The sequence below is a fragment of the Manacus vitellinus genome, unplaced genomic scaffold (assembly GCF_001715985.3).
Source record: "Manacus vitellinus isolate BGI_N305 unplaced genomic scaffold, ASM171598v3 scaffold_1_pilon, whole genome shotgun sequence".
Lineage (NCBI taxonomy): Eukaryota > Metazoa > Chordata > Aves > Passeriformes > Pipridae > Manacus > Manacus vitellinus.
Window position 1 is genome coordinate 47,818,598 of NW_021939396.1, and position 21,128 is coordinate 47,839,725.

The 21,128-nt window shown below is 39.6% G+C and overlaps 1 long non-coding RNA gene across 1 annotated transcript; it reads left to right on the plus strand.

The window, feature by feature from the left end:
* The first annotated feature begins 13,032 nt into the window (after positions 1 to 13,032).
* LOC108640358 lies at positions 13,033 to 19,770 on the plus strand. The gene is made up of 3 exons (XR_001921126.2): positions 13,033 to 13,137; positions 16,685 to 16,744; positions 19,598 to 19,770. It is a non-coding gene; the product is annotated as an uncharacterized LOC108640358 (long non-coding RNA).
* The last annotated feature ends 1,358 nt before the right edge of the window (positions 19,771 to 21,128 follow it).

Genomic DNA, 21,128 nt, shown 5'->3' on the forward strand with positions numbered 1-21,128 from the left:
CTAGGTCAGTAACAAAGGTGTTAAACGGGACTGGCACTGGTACTGAGCCCTGGGGTACACTGCTAATGACTGGCCACCAGCTTTTGGGCCACTTCTGACTTTGTGCCACTGATGCCAACCCTTTGAGCCTGTCAGGTCAGACAGTTTCCGATTGCTTTCATTGTTCACTCACCTGGTGTGTACTTCATCAGTTTGTTTAGGAGACAAGCTGAAAGCCTTACTGAAGTCAAGATAAACAATGTTTCCTGCTCTGCTCTCATCTACCCAGCCAGTCATCTCACCACAAGGTGGTTAAGCATGATTTCCTCTCCGTGCTATGCTGACAGCTCCAAATCAATTTCTTGTCTTTCATATTTGTAAGTTATTCTAGCTCCTTTTCTTCATCTTCTCCAATCTAAGCTTTTGGTTTGTGTTTTTTTCTTTTGATGTCTACAGTACACTTATTAATAGTTGCACATCTACTAATTGAAATGTCCCTAAAACAACTAACAATTTCACAGCACTGCTTAACAAACTACTTATTCCAGCCAGGCACTGAAATAACAATGCTTCTTTTTTCTCCACGAATGTATGTAAGCTAGTAGCAACGTTGTTGCAGCTGTAATGGCCTAATGATCTCAGAGAAGCAAGGAAAACACCCTACTCCCTGCCCCCAAATATACTCACTACTTACCACTATGCCTCTAAGAAATTTTCTTTCCTATAAACTGAGTATTTTGTTAAAAGCATCCTTTCTACATATCTAGGTTAATACCCATATTTTGTCAGGCTCTTGACAGAAATATCTCCTTTTCTCAGATTTCCTGGCTTCCCTGAAACAGAAACATCAGGAATTTCAGGGAGCATCTTCTCCACATTTTTTCCTTAAAGTCTTTCACCTTCTCTCTTCCCTTCAGAAGTGCACTGAAGAAACATCAGACTCTAAGCTATGCTAAGAAAAGACCCATGCTTACACTATCAGGGATGAAAGAAAGGACAGCACTAAACCCTCTGCACTCAAGCAATGGTGTGCCTAGAAGGTAAGCATCCTTTCGACCTCCACTAGAACTAAAAATGCGTAAAAAAAAATTAGCTAGCAAAGAAGGGATGCAATTTTCATAAATTCTGTCCATTTTCAAACATTTCCAGGTAGTGGATAATCCTGTAGTTGGTTTGGCTAAATGGTAGCTCAGCTCTGTAAGTCTTACAGTAATGGCAGGCTACAGTTGTGGTTTTACACTGTATTATACATCTGACCAAGTGTTTCATACACACGCTGTGGCATTAAATGGAACTGGAAGAGCAGATTACAACAAGAATCCTGTATTCTTTCACCAATTTAGTGATGTACTGCCAAAAAGGAGTCCATTTTAAAAGCCATGTTGTACATTCGGCCAGGACACGTTTGCTATAGTTCCGACACACCATGGACAATTGTCTAACAACCATTTCTGGGGTACTAATGCTCTCTGCAGCCCAGTGATTGACTAAAATATTTTAAACAAATTCCGACATACTCCCAATCAGATTATAACAATTTTCAAGCAGCTGATGCCCTGGGTCAATGCTAGTTGACAGCAGCCATTTAAGAACTCTTTCACACGCGTGCAAAGTTAAATCAACTTGGCACTCTCTCTGGTAGGCAATTGTCTCCTTAAAGTATGAGCACTATTCATCCAAGTGAATTGCTGCATTAAGGGGACAGTTGGCTGGCATGGGGAGGACCGGACTGATTGACAATGCGCCTTAGTCACAAAGAAGTTGCAGCAAGAGTTTCTAAAAACCAAAAAGCAGTTAAGACTGTGAATAGATGAAGCTGGATGAAGAAACAAAAGTACAGGATGTTTCCAGGAAGATGTCTGTGGTTCAATAAGCTTCCTAACTATGACTAATCTTAAAACAGTTCTTGTGTCTTGTTTTGTAAATTTAGCACCTCAAGTATTTCAGAGAATTTCAGTTTGCTACTTAACCCCTTAACACCAGCTAAATATTGCAGCAACAGTTACTTGTGGAGGGGTTTTTTGCAGAGCTACGTATGCTAAACATAGAGCTCTGTGCAGCTTCCCAGGGAGGGAATTTTATTTCACATGTGAAATGTTAATAAAGAAATGCAAGCAGCATTTAAGGACTCATTCTCAAATTATTCTAAGGAGATTACAATGTTCCCATCCCCCCTCCCTTTGTGAAACTTCAAAGACAAAGTACAAGAAAGCTTTATAGTGCTTAGGTAAAAATAATCACACAGACAGTCAAAAAATGAGAAAAATTCAATATGCAGGAGTGCAAATGATACATTTTACAGGCAGCGTAGCAGAGTATTACATTAATAATCACTGTATTTGAGTTAATTTTTCAAGTATTATTTCTTCATCATTTGTGTACACAAATGATACCATTGTGTAAAGCATTAATAAAAGATGCCAAAGGCTCTGCTGTGGAAGTCAATGGGATTACTCCAGATACCACCAGCAAACACATGGAATAACATGCAGTCAAACTTTTGGTGTAAAAGCAAGACTACAGGGAGCCACTCAGGATGTCAGCCTGAGGCTGAAAATACAAATAAGGGTCCCCAAGCCCCACACAATCTGTCATATAAAGCCTATTAGATTTAAACAGCAATTTAAAGAGAGTCCTTTCAGCTACTTAAGGATAAATTGCTCAGAAGTTTGCTAACAGTTTACAAGTGTTTGAGTTTTCTCATGATAATTCTTATACCACATATATACCTCATAAACAGATTCTAGCTTCTGTAAAACATTTGTAGTCAGGCATAAGCGACACTTCATTCACTGCTCAATGTAGTGAACTAATATAACCATACTATCTAGAAGGAAAAATCTTTGATTCAACTACTAAGTTAACCTAGCTGTTTGAGCTAACAGATCCAATTTCATTGCCTGTAAAGGCAGGCAACACTTGGTCTTAATTTCATACTCTAATGAAGTCTACTTCAATAGAGCCACCTCCACTTATCCCAGCAGATAATTTAGTCCTTTTGTGTAAAGCTAATCCAGCTCTCTCTAAGTCAAGGGGAATTTTGCACTTGACTTCAGAGTAAAAAAGGATCATGTCCTAGAATAGGAACGCTAAAATATCTGTGAGTAAAAATAGGTTCAGATTTTCCAGTTCCGAATTAGCCAAAAACCCCCCAAACCAATGAACAACCAAACCTCCCCTCCAAAAAAACCTTTAAAAATGGAAAAAAGGCTAATTTCCATTTCAGTTGAAAGCACATGAAAAGTTATTTTACATGGTAATGTTTTTAAAGAGAATAATCCCATTCAGATATTCTGACTGTAAAACTCCACTATCTGCATCTGCTTTGGCTTTTCAGTTTCAGAGGAACTCAGGGGAAAAGTAACAATCCCTCGAATCTAGGAAATACTCTGAGATGCAACAGTTTAATGGCATGGTTTCCAAGCTGTAGAAATCCTGCAGCAGTAACACTTACTTTTCAGTTCTCCATCAGAGCTGTTAGGGTTTAATGAAGAACATCTAAGACTGCGATCAGTCCACTGGCTTGGAAGTTTTTGCACGTTACTCTGTTGGCCTAAATGTGATTTGATTTAATCACGTAAATTACCCAGTTACCTGGCTATACTGTAGCACATGTAATGCAATAAACAATGTTTACTTCTAACTATTTGTATAACAATGAAAATAAAATACAACAGACCTATGCAGCCAAATTAAGTCATATGCTGACTGACCCAGTGGTAAATTACCCTTCTGATGGCATTTTTTTAATATTTAAAGTGAGAAAGAAAATTTTTTTTAGCTGCAATTTATATTAAGACATGGATTTTCTGCTAGGATAACCTATTTTGAATTTAAGAAATATTCAAACTATGTTGTTAGTCACCAAAATTTTAAACAAATTCAAATCACCAAACTGGCAGAGCTCATTCGTAACAACCTGAAATCAGAATCTGAACACCTAAATATCTGAAGTAACATAAGCTGTTACAAGTGTAAAGGATATTTTCCACTTAATGTTATTTAGATACTGGTTCACTAGAATCTCAAAAACACTTAGGGAAGATACGGGACAGAGAGGAGATTTGTTTGTATTTTCAAAAAACCCACAAACTTGCAAGTATGACATCTATTCATTCTAATGCCTTAGAGGTTTTGGTGACCAAAAATTATTTGCAAACTCAAGCTAACATTCCCTTTTGTAAATTAATCTATCAGATTTAAAACAAAATGTGGTTTGCATTTAGAATTATTGTCTTCTATATTCTTATCCAAAAAGCAGCATATTATTAATTTGTACTAAAAATGTAACTGATTATTTATATGAATTTCAATCAGAATTTCCATTCAAATGCCACTGAACACAAATCAGGAAGAGAAAAAAATGTCTTGCATAGAAATTGCACTTTCATTGCTTAAATAATTATATATATAGCTTAAGAGAATTATTAAGACACTTTATTATTACATTAAATACACACGCAGAAAATCAATGCCCTTGGCAAAAAGCTAACAAGATTAATGCAAACCTAATATATATAGTTAGAGTCAATATATTTTACTGACTAATAAGACAACCTCTTTCTTTGGGAACAGAACGAAGAAGCACAAGTGTAAATCTAAGTTAAGATAATAATTTCAAATAACCATATAAAATCAAGGTGTCATGCTTGTTAATGTTAAGTCACATTGTATTAACTTGGCTATGATTTCACCATGTATGCACCAAATTTAAATAGTATTCTGAAGGTATGTCAGACCTAAACTAAAGGGAAGGGGAGGTAATCAAAGAGCCTTAGATGTAATAATCAATGCAAATTAATTCCAGAATATTTAAATACATCTACTATGCATGAACAAGTTAAATGGTTTCCAGGGAAATAATTTTTCATCTATAAACCAACACTTGTCTCACTTTACATACATCATGATAGCCTGAATCAATCAGTTCTACAGTTTTCTACAGCATACAAGCTAAGAAATATTTCCCAAAATGAAAAACAAGATTGATATCTTTAGCAAATTACATTTTGCTAAAGATTTTGCATATTTGTTTTGCTAAAACAAATATGCAATTATTCAGCAAGATATTTTGAAAGCTTATCGCTTTAAATAGCCTCAATCACTATGATTTATGAATTGTGGTTTTATAATTTAAAATACAATACAGAACTATACTTGAAAGTAAAAAAAAAGGTACCCATATTACTATTGCATCTTAGCCTTTAAAGCCATATGCAGCCAGCACTTAATTTTTCTGTCTTCTGAAGCTGAGACTTTTGTATTTGCATTTTGCTCACTCATTTAAAACCACAGAACAACAACAACAAAACTCTAAAAAAACACCAAACAAAAACATATAACCCTTTTTTCCACCAACTACAGAATGTTACTACAATACTTCCTTTTCAAGTTTGAGAAAACAAATGTTACTCAGGAAAATTTCCCCAAGTGACTGGTAGTAACAGCTCAGGAATTATCCTTGTTTTCCCTTCTCTTTCCTTCATGGATAATTGTTTTCAAAAGGAATAGTATTTTGCTTTATGCTGGAAGTGTTCTTCAGTAGAATATTTAACTTCACCATGAAAACAGAATTAAACATGGTTGTCCACAGTGAAACTAGTATACTCTTCTCTCCAGTGCATGTTTTTCAGTTACGTACAGATGAGCTGATCTGGCCTATACTATTATAACCTTTAATAATCCTTTAAACAAATATTTAACATCGGTATCAGTTAAACAAACCTATCCCTCTCTCCACTTTCAGGACTTTGTCATTCTATTCATGCATCTTCTATCCTAGAATATATGGGAGGGGGAATCCCAAAAAACCAAAACCAAAGAACATACTTTGGCAAAAATCCCATACATCACATGTCTCAGAAAACTAAGAGGACACTATATTTTAAGATATTACTGCTGGAAGAAAACCTGAATACTTTTTATTTAGAAAAGGCAGAAGTGCCATCTGTTGCTCAAAGCACTCAATTCTGAAAATTTCCCTCTAACTAAACTTCCAAAAACTTTTACTTGAGACATTAAGACTACCTCCTGAATGGAGTGGATTACAAAAAAAAAGAAAAACCCAAACTAACCAAACAAAAAAACCCTCATAAGAATGATACACAACACCTGGGCTAGTCATCACACAAAATAGAGAATTGTCTTTGCCCTATAGAACTTATTTAAGCACTGCATGAATTTGCATTAGTAAAACGGAAAAAACCCACCATATTTTCAGGTTCACTTGTCACTGAAGTATTGTAAGATTTTCTATCAAGAGAAATTACCTATAAGTTCATAAGATGTATTATTACATATGCTTGCAGTTTCATCAGAGCATCACTATAAGTTCACAGCTCTAAGGAAATGTGTAGTATTTCCACTGAACTACTGCAATCAGAGTTAGTCACAAATATTAAATACTATGGATCAACAAAACACCATAAATGTCATAAAATGTTCTGCTGGCACGTTCTGTTTTCAGTTTAAGAAGTTATGGGAAAAGGGACACAAAACACTTGTTTTTACCACCATAAGCTTTCCTCTCATTTCATCTCATCTTTGCTTAGTCCTCACATGAATACCAATGCCACATCTTTACAGATCGTTAAAATGTTAATTTTGCAGCTAGGTTTGGTGCAGATTTTTAATTTTTAAGATGTTCAGAGACCACTGTTTTATACAAACTTCAGACCCAAATGTCACACTTAATTCTCTGTTTCTCACAGACTAACCTCGTTAAACTTCTAACCAAAACACTACATATTTTTTCTGTTAATATGCCTCTTAAGACCTCGGTTTGGAAATCAGTATGGTAAGGTTTTAATTTCCAGTTGTAAGCCTCCAGAAAAACAGAGTCAAAATCAAGGCAAAGAAAGGAGATACAAGAGAAATAACAAGATGTACAACTAAACTTATTGATTTGTTCTAAACACTTTACAATGAAACACAGAACTTTTGTATTTATTTTCAAATTTCCTTCCTCAATCTCAGCTTTGCTAATGTTTTCTTTCCTACAGTTTGGCAAATGAATGTTAGTTTCAGATAAATGTGTACTTTGAAAAGGAGTATTTTCTAGATGTTAATTCTATATTCATTTTTCAGTGGAGCGAAAACCTTAGGAGGTTTTCGCTGGAGGAACAACCTTAAAAGTGTTGTTCATCTTTGAGGCACCTGTTAAGTCTATGGAAAGACCAGCTGTTATGAACCAGACTAGAAGTCCACAAAGCCCAAACATCTCTGAGTTAGACCAGAGGTTCACCACTGGTTCCCACCATCTGAGATGCTGGGCAATACTGGATGCTCAGGAAGGGAGCCAAAGAATCAGGAAAGCCTGTGGCTGTGCTATCCTTGGTTCAGTCTTTTAGCTTCTGGACTCTGGGGTATACTATTACTGAGAAAATAGTATTTCTGTTGAACACACTAAGCTGGTAAAGATCAAACTGAAACAGATAGAGTAGGTAAAGGAAGAGAAGGACTTTGGATAGTTTTTCTTTTATTCTTCTGTGGTTACAAGTGCCAGTCATGATTTGAGTTTCCAGTAAAATGTTCTTGAAAAGCAAGAAGATACACTTAACAACTGAGGCCTGTTTTTCCTTTGTCACATTTTAAGCATAAATATTAATTTGTTATCTAACCATACTTAAAATAACTTATTAACACTGGATTGTTCACTATTAATTTGCTTCAAGTCTTCTTTTCCTGGCTGACTGCCAAAACAGTTATCATGCTTTACAACTGCAATACACAAGAGACCCATAGCACCCTCTAATTACTCTTTAAATACCTCACGCAAGCACTGCCTTTCCTTAAAAGTGTGAGGGCATTAAGCAGGGCCAAAAATTCCAAAACCTTTAGTCCAGATACTGTATTTTATTTCTGAAGCTGAAGTTTACATGCACCGTGAAAACGCTTGCCTGAACTATGGGCAAACATTTGGAACACAAACAGTGTCCTCCAGTCCAACCTTTCTTTTGCTACAGGGCTGTCAGTCCTGGTAAGCATAAATGAGACCTGACTGCATTTATTCCATTATGATTCCATCATTCACATCAGGAATAAAATACTATTACTGTCTCTGTTTTGCAAGATTACAAAATGCTTTGGGCATGTGGAAACAAAGGTAATTTACCCCAGGAAATCACAGTCTTCCAATATGAAGACTGACTTTAAATGTCTGATTAATGCCACAAAATTCTCCTGAAAGTTCATCCAAAACGAAGTTAAAGGCCCTGATCTACCAAGATTTACTTACATGGGTGTGTTTACTCAACTTCACTGTCAGTGGAACTAAATAAAGTTATTCAGATTCTGTTATTAGGATCAGTTTAGCTGATCCTAAAACCTGAACTGAGAAGGTGGTTCAACAGTTCCAAAGAATCATTTTCCCAGACTTCTCTAGACCTCTGGTGTGAAGAAAGCCACAGAAACATTAACAGAAACATCTTAAGACATAAAAGTTTTTCATACCCCTGAAGCAACAACTTGAAAGACAAATTATTTGATGTTCAGTAGCACCATTAGAATTCAAAATTTATGTAAGCATTTAAGATAAAGGTGCAGTCAATACTGATATTTGTCTCATATAAGACTATTATAAAAGCACTTGCCTTCCAAAAATACAAAGATAAAATACAGTCAGGTTAGCAAAAAAAGTTATCTATTTTCCTATGCAACAACTAAGAGTACTCAAGAAGCTGATACAGAAATGATTCCAGTCTGAGGTTTTACTTCCTCGGCACTCTCCAACCATACCCTGTAACATTACCTAACACTACAGTCAAGAAAAATCGAAGCAAAACCCCAGTCTTGGCCACAACAGTCAACACAGCCTTAGATGCACTTAGTGATGATCCCTACAGCAGTATCCCACTGGGCTGTGGGGCTCAGATACAAGCCAGGGCTAGCAGTCCTTGCAGGAGATCCTCTGCTCGAGGGCTTCATTTCAGCTGAGTATGACTTTGATCCACTGACTTACAGGACACGTCATGAAACCTGGTGCTGTATATGGTGCCCATCCGAAGTGGCAACAGACTATTTCCCATCCTATTTCCAGTTATCCTTTGCCTTTTCAAATTTTAAAAAAATATGTGTTTAAATCTAAAGGGAACAAAACTCATGAATAAGTAATATTGAGTTTCATATTGAGTTTACTTACTCAATTTTTAGCATTAACATTACTATCATCTCTGATCCTGCAATCAGTTGGGCATGTTAACTTTACCTAAGGGTACAGTCTCACCCATTTCAATGACTTACTTTGGTGCCAGTTTCTGTTTTGATGCACTGGCACCATCAAGGATAAATCCTCATAAGTGCGAAAGGCAGTAAGAACGACCTCTTAAAACCTAAAATTAGTTGACAGTATCTTTTCAATATGACTTTTTCCCTACTAAATTCAGCCTACACTCAGAAAGTTTTCCAGGTTTGCCTTCACAACCTGGCAATTGATAATACAATCTGGAACCCTACAGTTCTAAGTCATTGGTGTAAATGCAGCCAGGGACTGTAGTAATTGCAAGAAGTTCCCATATGGCAACCGTAAGGCAGTTTGTATTAAAAAAAAAAAAAATTAGTGGTTGCTACATCATAAAATTCATCACTATAAAACAGCCTCCTACTGGCACTCTCAAGGAGAACAAAAATGAGACTTTTTTACCTACTTGTATATGGAGTGGTTCCTCCAGGATAAAAACTAACCCATTCTGTTACAGTAGTTAAAGAACGCTACAGTTCTCCCTCACTGATCAATCTGTTCCATCAGCAAGCATGGGAATTCCAGTAATAGAAGCCTGAAACCTTTCACGAGGACTTCACAGAAACCACAGGCTGTGTATGTACCCATGGAAGGTGTCCTATCTGAAAAAGGCTGCTTGATGTGACACAGCAGAATAAGGACACGTTCCTAAAGTAGTCTTTGTGTTCGTACTGACACCAATTTTTACATTAACATCAAGGCATCTTACTCAAACTGTGATCAAAGTATGCAGCAAAAGAGTTGGATGCAAGGAGGGAATATGGATGAAAGAACATTGTTTCTTTTAACTAACCTTTTGAACACAAAGAATTACCTATTGAAAATACACAGCTTTTGTCCAAAGGTAGCACATATAAGAAAAGTAAAAACATGCAGTTAGTTTCTTCATAAAGTAAACTTTGACCACATAAACTGACATGTGCCACACTGAAGACTTTTGCATCATGGTCACATGACAGCCATCATTTACCAGACCAAACAGAGCAACGATTTCATTCTTCAGAAGCTGCAGAAGTATAAAAAGCTCAAAATAAAGAACATTCCCTTAGTGCAGAAGCATAGTTCTCTGATATGATGCATGAATATTGATAAAAAAACCTAAATAGTGAAGTTTTTCAATAATTGTTACACAGTGTGCAGCACACCAAAGATTTATTATTTTTCTAGCTATTTCAAATAATCAGCAATTTAAATATATTTTCAACTTTGTTCATTTATTTTGTAGCCAAAGAACTGTTGTCAGGTAACAAATATTTCCCTGAAAATCTACCTTTATAATATGAAATACAGATTAAAGCTACCTTCGGCTCACTACTGTCATTCCAAAGTTATGGTACTGGGGTCCAGATATTAAATTATTATTGAAAACTGTGCCAGTAGCTCTGCAATCAGCAAAACCAGGGAGGCCCCATTTCCTGCATCAGTGTCCAGCCTCAGGTAAGTATTGACATGAACTCTCTGGTGTGCAGTTTAAGAGCATTCTTCTACTTGGCTTCCCTACTTTCACAAATTCTGTAGAAATTGCTCACCTGGGAGACCTCTGCTGTCAAATTTGTCTGAAATCAGGTAAAGGCCAGAAAAGTTATTAGAGGGACTGAAGGCACACAGATCTTGCAGTTACATTTGAGCTGCACCTGCTAAGAAAATAAAGCTAACGACGCACGTGGAATAATTAATTACTGGCAATTGCTGCTACCAACTACTGTCACCCTTTCACACGCCTGGATCTTTTTCTTTGAAATTCAGCACAGTGCCAGTGCTGCTGTCCTTCTGTTTCCATCACAGATGCTACCTTGTCCCAAAATTACCCGCAACACCCTAGCTGTGCAAAACACACACAGTCTCCACCCTATGCTTATGCTCAATAGGAACCTCCTATAACTAAACTTACAGATATGCATCAGAAACACGAGTAGGAAGAGTAAGGTTTTGTTGTTTGGAAAGGAACAGTTCTTACATCTGTGAAGCAGAAACATAGTTATGGCAAAACTGTACTACCTACCAACAGAAATACTGCAAGTGTAGCTGATAAAGCTATTTTATTAGATATCCCTCTTCAAGGTCTTACTTTCCAAAGAGGAAAAAGCAAAAGACTCTGAAGTAAACTTTTGTATCTTGCTTCCCTGACTAAAGGTCAATTTTGCTTGTAAAATTTGCCTGGAATTTCATTCACCTACCTATGAATTATTAAGAGTAAAATAATACATCTCCCTTGTCAACAGTCCCAATTTTTAAACTGATTTTGGAACATTCTATCAGTTTAAGTAAACCCATACACCTAATTTTTAATTAATGACCAGTCTCTGCTTAGAGGTAAATCCAGCAGGTACACCTAAATACACCTTCTCAAAAACATGAGGTTCGGAAATACTTCTGTCCTAGTTTTCCCAGTGCACAGTGGACCATCCCCACATGCACACCAGACACCTGGAACAAAACACCCCATAATACTTGTAATATAGCATAATGGAGAAGAAGACGTGCTAGCCCTGGGCCTGAGGGTTGAGCATACAACTTTATGCACGTCAAGCCTGCGGGTCCACACTGTGCAGAAAGTTACACGCAGCCTCCGCAGGAACCGGGGCCTGTGTGTGTCCAACACATTTTTTTTTAAACTGTAAGGAAGACGAGGAGGCTTGTTGAAATGTGATGATTGAACACTTAAATTAATGACTCAGAAATGTAAAGCAGTCATGTCCCAGGCTCGATGCAGGGAGAGGGAACAGTGAGGGACGAGGGGAGAAATTAACAGAAAAGACATCCACGCAGGCCAAGCTGTAGGCGACTCGCAAAACAGTTTCCTGAATTTCGCCCTTTTACATCCTCCGGCCGAGAGCCGGGAGCTGAGCCGACCGCTCACCGAGCACCAGCCCGGGCAAGTGAACGGCCCCCGCCGGTACGAGCGCCGCCCTGTAGCGCCGCGACCGCTCCCGAGGCCGAGGGAACCCTCGGAGGAGGGGACTCCGGGCCTCCCCCACAAACTACCGCCCGCACCGGCCTCCCGCAGCCCGCCCAGCCCAGCTCGCCCCGCCCCCGACCCGCGCCCCGCGGGCGCGGGGCTCGGCCCGGGAGAAAGTTAGGCCGAGGAAAGTTTCTGCGGAGAGAAGGGTCCAAGCGGTGCCGACGGCCCCCGGCCCCGGGGCCTGCGCCGCGGGCCGAGCGGGGGCGCCGGGGCCTTATGCCTCCATCGCCGCCGCCGCCATCGCGCCGCCGCTCCCCGGGGCGGCGGAGCGGACCGCGCCGGGCCTCACCTGCCTCTCCTCGGGGCGTCGGGTGGGAGAAGAGGGGGAGCGAGGAAGGAAAGCGGGGCCCCCCCCGCTCTCCGAGCCGCGGCGACCGGGAGGGAACGGGGAGAGGGAAGAGGGGAGGGACGAGAGCGGGAGGAGGAGCGGAAGTCGCTCCGGTGCGTGCGGGGACACGGAGGCCCTTGCTGCGGGGGAGGCAGGCCTGGTGGAGGAGGAGAGCTCCCCGCCCCTACGGCTTGCTCTCCGGCGGCACGCGGCCCCTTCCTCTTCCGAGCTTCCCCCCCATGCGCCCCGGGCCGGGCTCGCCGCGCCTCCCGCCGGCGGCAGCGGCTCCACGCCCAGCCGGAGCCGCGGAGGAGTCCGGGCGGCCCCCATGAGCCGGGCTGGCGGCAGCGGCGGTGCCTCCTCCGCCCGCTGCGCACCGAACAAACCATGTGGAGGCGTGCAGGCCGTGCGGGACGCGCCGGGACCTGGCTTGCCCTGCTCGGCCGAGGGCGGCCGCCCGCTCCCAGCCTTTTCTACCCGGGCTGGAGCCGGGGCTGGGTCTCGGGGACCCTCGTCGGGGTAGATCCGGGGGTAGTTGCTCCTCCCGCCGTGCCCGGCGGGTCAGCTCGAGGAGCCTCTCGGCAGAGAAGCTGAACCTGAGAGATTTCGGCAGCGGACCCTTTCGGCGCGGTGCGTGAAAGCTGCACAAAAATAACTTTTAAAACTCCTCTCCCAGACGTCTCCGGGTGGGACATGCCTTAGGCTCGGTACATTTAATTTCTTTCGGGTCAAACAGATGCAGAACGTCCCTTGGGCAGTGCGGGTGCTGCAGGGGGAGCGAGGCGCTGCAGCGGCCGGCGGGGAGCGGTGCCCGGGGCTCGAGGGTGCCCGGGGCTGCACCGCAGAACAGAGAACAGACCTGTCGCCCTAATACCGAGCAAGCAGGGAATGAGCCCGTAAATTACGCGGCAATAACTCCGGGGTATTTTATGTTACGGATCTCCCACTCACCGCAGTTCCAGAAGTCAGCGTTTCACATTTAAAGAAGTAAAAAATGGGATTTGTGTGAAGTTGGGCTTCTTTGATGGTTCATGTGCATCTACCCTTAGAACTGCAGACTCCAGGAAGAAGCGACAGAAAATAAACTAAAAAACAACCTAAAGAATCAAAGTTATCGAAGTTTATATGGGCATATCGGCAATTCTCATTCAACATTATCGTTTATTGTTTTCAGCTCTCAGTCAAATTTACATTTACATCTCTTGCCACTGTTTGGTTTAAAGACTGATTATAAAACAGTAATTGTATTGATCACTAATGATAACCTAATATAGTTTAGTTTAAAGAAAAAAAAGGGAGACAGGATGTCCAATTTATTTTGCAGGCAATGCTGCGGAGTAAAGCCATTTGTATTTTTAAATTTCAGATAAAGCAAATACAATACATGTATTTACTTTTAGAGGGCCATAAATGCACTAAGCAGTTAACAAAAAGGCAAAACTGTTCTAGATTTGGAGACTCAGTACCATAAATTGTTGTCCTGTAATCCTGTTAGAGTGGTGGAGTTTATAATTTCCTGTTCAGTCAGGAGTCTAACGTTACATGAATTGATTTTTAATTTAAAAAGCAATAGTGAGTTTTAGAAATTGACCTGGGCAATGAATTACTTAACTGAGCAGGAATGTTTACAGACTGGTTGGAGCTGTGGGTCTGCCACGGCTTCTTCACTTGTCCAACTGGGCTTATGGGAGTCTTGAGTGAGAGCAAGGTTTGACTTCCAGTATCATATGTGGGGTTTTGTATACACAGGCAAGCATTGCCGCGTGGTTAATTTTACAGCACAATGGTAAAACTTGCGTATATGAAAAACACAATGAGCCCTTATTGTGTCATCATCTTCATTATGTTTCAGAATTATTCATTTAAGAAATTTTTTCAGCACTGGGCTAAAGCTTTGTAGTTAGAGACATACTGGCCCTTGCCAGCTGTCACTGTAATTTGACTTCTGGGTTTCAGGTTTGGGGTTGATGGATGGGATTACATAGCAGTCCTTTCTCATAGCACCTGGCTATGCCTGTGTGGCACCGAGAGGTTTGTTGGGATTCTCAGTCTATCACCCCTCTCTGTTGCTTTCTCTCCTTAAGACCAATAAAAGTAATGATTAGATGGGGTTTCTGAAAGGCTGAGCTGTTAACTGTGCCTTCCACTTATTGGCTTATGTGTATGTGTGCTATCAGCTGCCACAGATAGTACTGGGGTTGCACCAGAGACTGACTTTGGTTGGTAGTGGAGAGACCATCACGCTTAGTTTCAAACACAGTGTGATTAAAATAGCAGAGCAGCTGGGGAGAAGATGAGCTGACCAGTCCCATAATTGACAGCAAGCTCAGACTCACACCATATGGGTGTGAAAGAATAGATGAGGGTTTGAGTCGGGAGTCTTGCAGGCTAGACATTCTTTCATTGCAGTGGAAAAATTGGCTGCTTCTTAAATTGTCATGCACTTGTCCCTGATAGTCTGAGTGTTCCTCATTTTCATAAGGAAATGTTGAACAGATGACTTAAACACATCAAACTGCTGGTGGTTCACTCCGTTTAATCCTGCACAGGACAGGACTCAGGGTGACTTGCTACCTTTTGCCTGCCAGCCTGCAACCTATCTGCCACATGTTACCTGGGTAAAGCTCCCTTACTGCTGCTGCACTGCTCTTCCTGAGTGGGCTCTCAAGTCTGTTGCAGTGCTGTGGGTGCTATGAGCCGTGCAGGTGGACTGACACCACTTGGTATTCACTCAGGAGACATCAGCTGAAGTTGGCACCAGTCTCAGCTGCAAGTCAGCCAAGGCCAGTGCCTGCTTTTAGGAATTTCCCCTCCCATTTATTTCTTTTGGCTTAAATTAGTATTTTTGACCTTGCCCAGGAAGGAGGGAGGAGCTGCTCTTGCATGCTTTAGCATAGCTGGAATATGGTGTGAGAAGCTACCAGGGCAGGGGTTCATTGCTGCCATTTGCTGGATGTAGTTTCCCAAATATCCCTTCAGACAGGCTCAGCATTCACTAAGTCCTCATCTGTGTTGCACTGTTAGTTGGCATTAACTTAATGTTGAAGATTTGTTCAAATAGTACATGAAGGATGTCTTCCTAAATATAGGCTATCTTTGAAATTTATCATATATTTGAGTTACTTTCTAAAGAAAGTGATCATTTATATTTGTACAATTCTTAGTATGCTTGTGGAATTTGAACAAAACCAAAAAAGTATGGTAGGATCAAGTATATATTAAGCCAAATAAAGTATTTTTAGGGTTATATGGGAGAATACAGGTGTAAGAGCATAAAGAAAGAAGGAGGAACAGAGGAATAGAGATGGAGGAAGGAAGACCAAGATATTTCAAGCATTGATGTGGGTTCAGTGATTTGTAATTGGGGAATATAGGACTTGTATCCTGACATTTTGAAGGAGATGGGCAGATTGATTTTCTGAAGATCTTTAACAGTACATGCCAAAGGTTAATCTATGGCACATGTGATAGTAACCAGGAAACACTGAAACATTCTTGAAAACACCTGATGGGATTGTTTTCCAACAATTAGATTAAAAAGAAAAATACTGTAGGGGTTCAGCGTCTCCTGCAAAGAATTTTTTCTTTTAAAAGAAATAAAAAGTTTTGATAAACCTAAATTAATTCCTTCATTTTGAGAAATAAGTCTGGTAGTCAAGGCCTCACCCTAGCTATCACTCTTTAAGACCATGGAAAAAAATGGTATTTTATAGTAGAACCTCCTAAAATTCACGGGCCAAGTTCCTATTGCTTATTGTACTGCATGATCATATTACAAAAAGCAGTTTGTCTTGGAATTAGAATTAGTCGCGTGCTTACTTTTGAGCATTGGCATCAATATTTTGAGGTTGGAGAGTTTAGCAAAACATAAGTGTTTCTCTTTAATCTGAAATATATTTCTTTTGAATCTGAATATTCTAAGTGTTAGTCAAATAAGTGGGTAGCTTTTGTCATGTTAATTTCTATTTAATATTCTTAAAGCTATTAATAAAATCATTGATGTTTAAAAGTGAAACATCTTCCTTGGATATAGTGTAAATTACATACGAGTATAGTAGTGCAGTAAGGAAATGGAGTGCTGTGTCACCGCATGATGGATCTGTCATTGTTTCCTATTCTGAAGCAAGTATTCTATTTAAGCTTTATGTTAAACTTCAAATTTTTTTTTTTGTTACAGAATACACATTTTGCCTTCAAATGCATCTGCATCTCCAAATGGCCGGCATCTTTGTGTTTGGTACCTCCATCTATTTGCAAGATTAAATATTGTGTTCTTTCCCAAATAGCATTTCTGTTTGATCTTGCATAACATGACTAATTACTTATGCATATTTTACTTTTAGTGAGAATGTGGCAGGGTCTTTTTTAAAAGCATTGTTTCAAAGATTGTTGTTGAACTTACTAAAAGTTATTTTTGAAAGCATGCTAAACTTGGAAAACCCTGTACTTCTTCCAGACCTGTTGCTATTTACATTTGTGTCACATCCAGTTACATCAGACACGCTGGATTACATTGTATAATGAAAGCCGTATTGCTGTACTCTAATCTTTATCTCTTTATATCCGATCTCCTTTGAATTGCACATGAGTATTGCTTATGGTTACTTAAAATAACTACTGCTTTTGTTTCAAGGGCAGTGCTATGTATGATGAATACTTAACATTCAACCCTGCTTTGGCAGCAACTACATATCCTGTATCTTTGGGTTTTGCATGGTTTAATTTGGAAGCTTGCACAGGCACGTTCATTTTTTTATTTTTCATTTAAATTTCATATTTGAAAAATCTGTGAAATCATACATGCTCAGAAAAAAATATATATTTATTTGGGCCACTGTGCTCTGAGAGATTTGGAACGTGTTGCTTTCCTCCTCACAAAGCAGGTCACATACTCTTAGTCAGAATGGAAAGGGACAAATGGTAGTAGCAAAAGAAGTAGGTGCAGTAAAGCTGATCTGAACTGACGTTGGTTTGGACATCATTGCTTGAGTCATTCGTAGCCTTTAAGAGACTTCTGACCTCATCTGGTAGCCAGTATAAGGGAGCAATTTCTGCTTGCTTTGGGAGGCTTGCACATATATGTACTGGTTATATTTATTTGTGCTGATTACCTAAGATATGACAGTGGGAGTAATGCTTAGTTATGTTACTAGCTGCAGAATCCAAGTTAATATGGCACTTAGGGAGCACTGCTAGGGGATTCTGCATCAGAAATCTCCTCTTTTCCAGTGCATCCTGAATTTTTGCTGTTGAATACATATGCTGTTGCAGTGCTTTTATACATGATTTCATAAAACAAAGCCAAGTGAAACAGAATTTAAAAAAAAAAGAAATTTTATTCTCATCAATAGTTAAGCCTTGTTTGAGACTCTGTATGGTCTTTTCCTCTGAGCTACTACCCTGACTAAAGATGAACAAATTCCTCAGGCCTATGTGAGTGCTCTTTATTATATTTTAATGTTTAACAGTTCTTTTGAATTTTATGTGCCAGGTTATTATTCCTGCCCTAAGAGGGATCCCTGAGGATAATTGTTGGTGACAGCCTTGACGACCAGAAAACTTTCCTTCTTAATTTAGAGATTAATGTGATGAAGTTTATTACCTCGGGAATAGTTCCAGGGACAAAATTTTTCCCTTAGTCTGAAATGCCAAACAAATCCTTAGAGTGGAGCTTTGATCAGGATGAGGCTATTGGCTCTCGCGGTGTTCACCATTGCAGGTGGACATAAATGTTGTGCAGTGTTTAGAGATCTCAGAAAACTGGGCATCTGTCAGATGTGCAGTTTTTTTACTCAGCATCCCCTCTATTTCCATTGTTTTTTTCATGTCTTTAATTTTCTTATCATGATTCCTTCAGATGTAGATTACAGTCCCCTCAGGTCTGTTGGTATAACTACAACTATAGTTCTCCCCCCGTAGTTTTGCAGTTCTGCCAACATGATCTCAGTTTAAGTCTCCTAACAGTTTTCTAAAGACCAAGAATATGTTGATGCACTTTTACTAGGTGATGACATATACTCTGTTGTGCTCACTGACATCAGGAAAGAGGTAATAACATAGGGAGACCATTGGCGTCTTATCCTACCTCAGCTACAGCCAGAACAACCTGAAATTTCAGAATTTAGGAAAATCCAATGTAATTGCATTAATAGATGAGGAAAGAGCTAAATGGCTCTGTTTTCCTGAAGTTTAACAGTTACTTGGCTCTGCATTCGTGTTTCTCAGTTCCCACCCACGCCAGATAAATACCCTTTGGTTTCTTTATCACTATCCGCTTTGTTCCTGTCAAGCAGCCGCAGCCTCTTCCATTCTTCCCTGAGAATCTGCGGCGGGGTGAATGAGAGTCATGAATGAGGCAGCAGAGGTAACAACTGTTCGAGAGGCAGCACTTATAGAAATAATGGTTCTTAAAATCCGAAAAATACATGAAGATGTGGAAGAAGCCTGAGTTTATTAAAAGCAGAACTGGTAGCCTTTTCCGTGGTTAATGTTTGTTAGTACTGTTTGTAAGAGTTTTCAGTACCTATAACCACCCAAATTCTGCTTCCGAGGCAAAGATTGTTCTTGGCAATTGCCTGCCTCACTGCTCTGACACTTGCAATGTGAAAATCTGCTGCTTTCTCAAGTTAGAAGGAGGCAACTTTGCCAGCTAAGTTGTAGAGAAGCACCTCTACTTCCAGACTGGATGCAGTCGTTTCCAATGTCATAAGTCTCATATATAGATGTCAGGGATACATTTTTTGCAATAGGTGTTAATAATACACTCACATCTGACCTGACAGTAAATAAGCCTCTGCACAGGCTCACTGCATGTGTAGGAGCTTAGTTGATCTAAGGTGAGTTTTCCAGAAACTCTATATTCTCTCACAAGCCAAGGAGACTGGAGATGCTCCACTCCAAGGCTTCAAAGACTAAGCCAGCATTTCTTTGCAATTAAGTAGGAACACAGAGCTGGAACAGACCTCCCACCATACAACAACTGTGGGAAATAGTAGTGGCTCTTCCCTCCTTCACCCCTTGCTTAAAAACCACATGGGAATGAACAGAGGAGGAAAACTATTTTTGAGTTGCTCCTGTCTTTGTTCTGCAGACTCCTGATTTGCCCTGATGTTTTGTCACTGTGCTTCTCCAGCATCTGGCTTTCAGGAGAGAAAAGCAGCAGAACAGAACCGAACCTGAGGCCCCTTCACAAGTGATGAAACAGGTGATGGTACATCGTGGCTGATCAGAACCTTTTTGTTCATGTTCTTCGAAAGGAAAAAAATCCACTGCTATAAAGTTTCAGGAGAATTAAGTACATTCCATGAATTCAGAACTGAAAGCTATAAAAAGGACAAATTTATTTATTTATTTATTTGTTTGTTTGTTTGTTTGTTTGTTTATTAAGGACAGTTTTTACCAACATGCATTTATATCAGTTTTGAATTATCTTAAGAAAGGCAGCTGGCAAATAGTCCTTTCTCCACCCCCCACCCTCTCCCCTCTCTGAATATGCAAGTAATTGATCCTGCTGTTTCAGGCAACTGTAAATCTTTAGAGGGGATGTAAAAATCTTGGATTCTTTTTTAAGCAACATCATATTTCAGTATTTTCTTATGTTTCATACATTTCATGAAATAGTTTGTGGAAACCAGATAACTTTGCATGTCTGGTATTTCATTTCTCATGGAATAAATTGTAAATGATATGATAAAAAGATAGATTTATAATTCTCATAACGGGCAATGCTAGTTAATAATATGCTTTAAGGATTACACTAGTGTGGCTTACATGCTGCTTCCTTCTGCTTATTTTTCCTTTCGCTTTTGGTTAAAGTGGGATTTTCCAAAAAACAAGAATTTCCTTCGAAGTGGAACCTATTGAAAATCAAGACTGTATGTGCAAAATTGTCCCACATTTTTGCTTTTTTTTTTTTCTAATTGGGAAGAAAAGTAAAACATGGAAAGTTCCAAAGTATTTTGGTTTTAAAATGTGGGCTTGGGACATCTTTAATGCATCATCATAACAGCTAGAATGGACACTATTGTTCTTGATGGAAAATGCAATCCATTTAAAAACCCCAGATGATGGGGGAAAATGATGGACCTAAACCGTGACAAACTCATGATGAGTAATAACAAACCATCCTGAAGAAAAACATTTAGATTTGCTTGGACGGTTCAAAACATTTTGGATTCTTTTTTTTATTTTCCCAAAGGGACATTACATTGTTTTGGCACAACCAACTTTTTCCTGTGGAAAAAATATTACAGAAACCACTTTTCTATTAAAAACCATGAACAGAATTCTGGACCAGCAATAGAGGGAAGTAGTCAAGCCAAAACCAAGTGCATTTTAAAATGTCCTCTGAGGAGAACCTTTTGACTGCTCCAATCTAGCAATAAGAATTTTATTGAAGGTAAATGTATTTCATACACACCAAACATAACCTGATGAAATCCATGTAGCATAACTTGGTGTGTTTCAACACATTTGAAATATGATGTTTCACAGACGCACTTGAAAACTCTGTTTAAAAATGTGAAAAAGTTCTGTTGAAAGTCTTGGGCCTTTGAGGTAAAAAATCACATCTGAGATTTCTCAAGTGTTTTGCTAAGATTGGCCATTTTTAAAAAACTGAA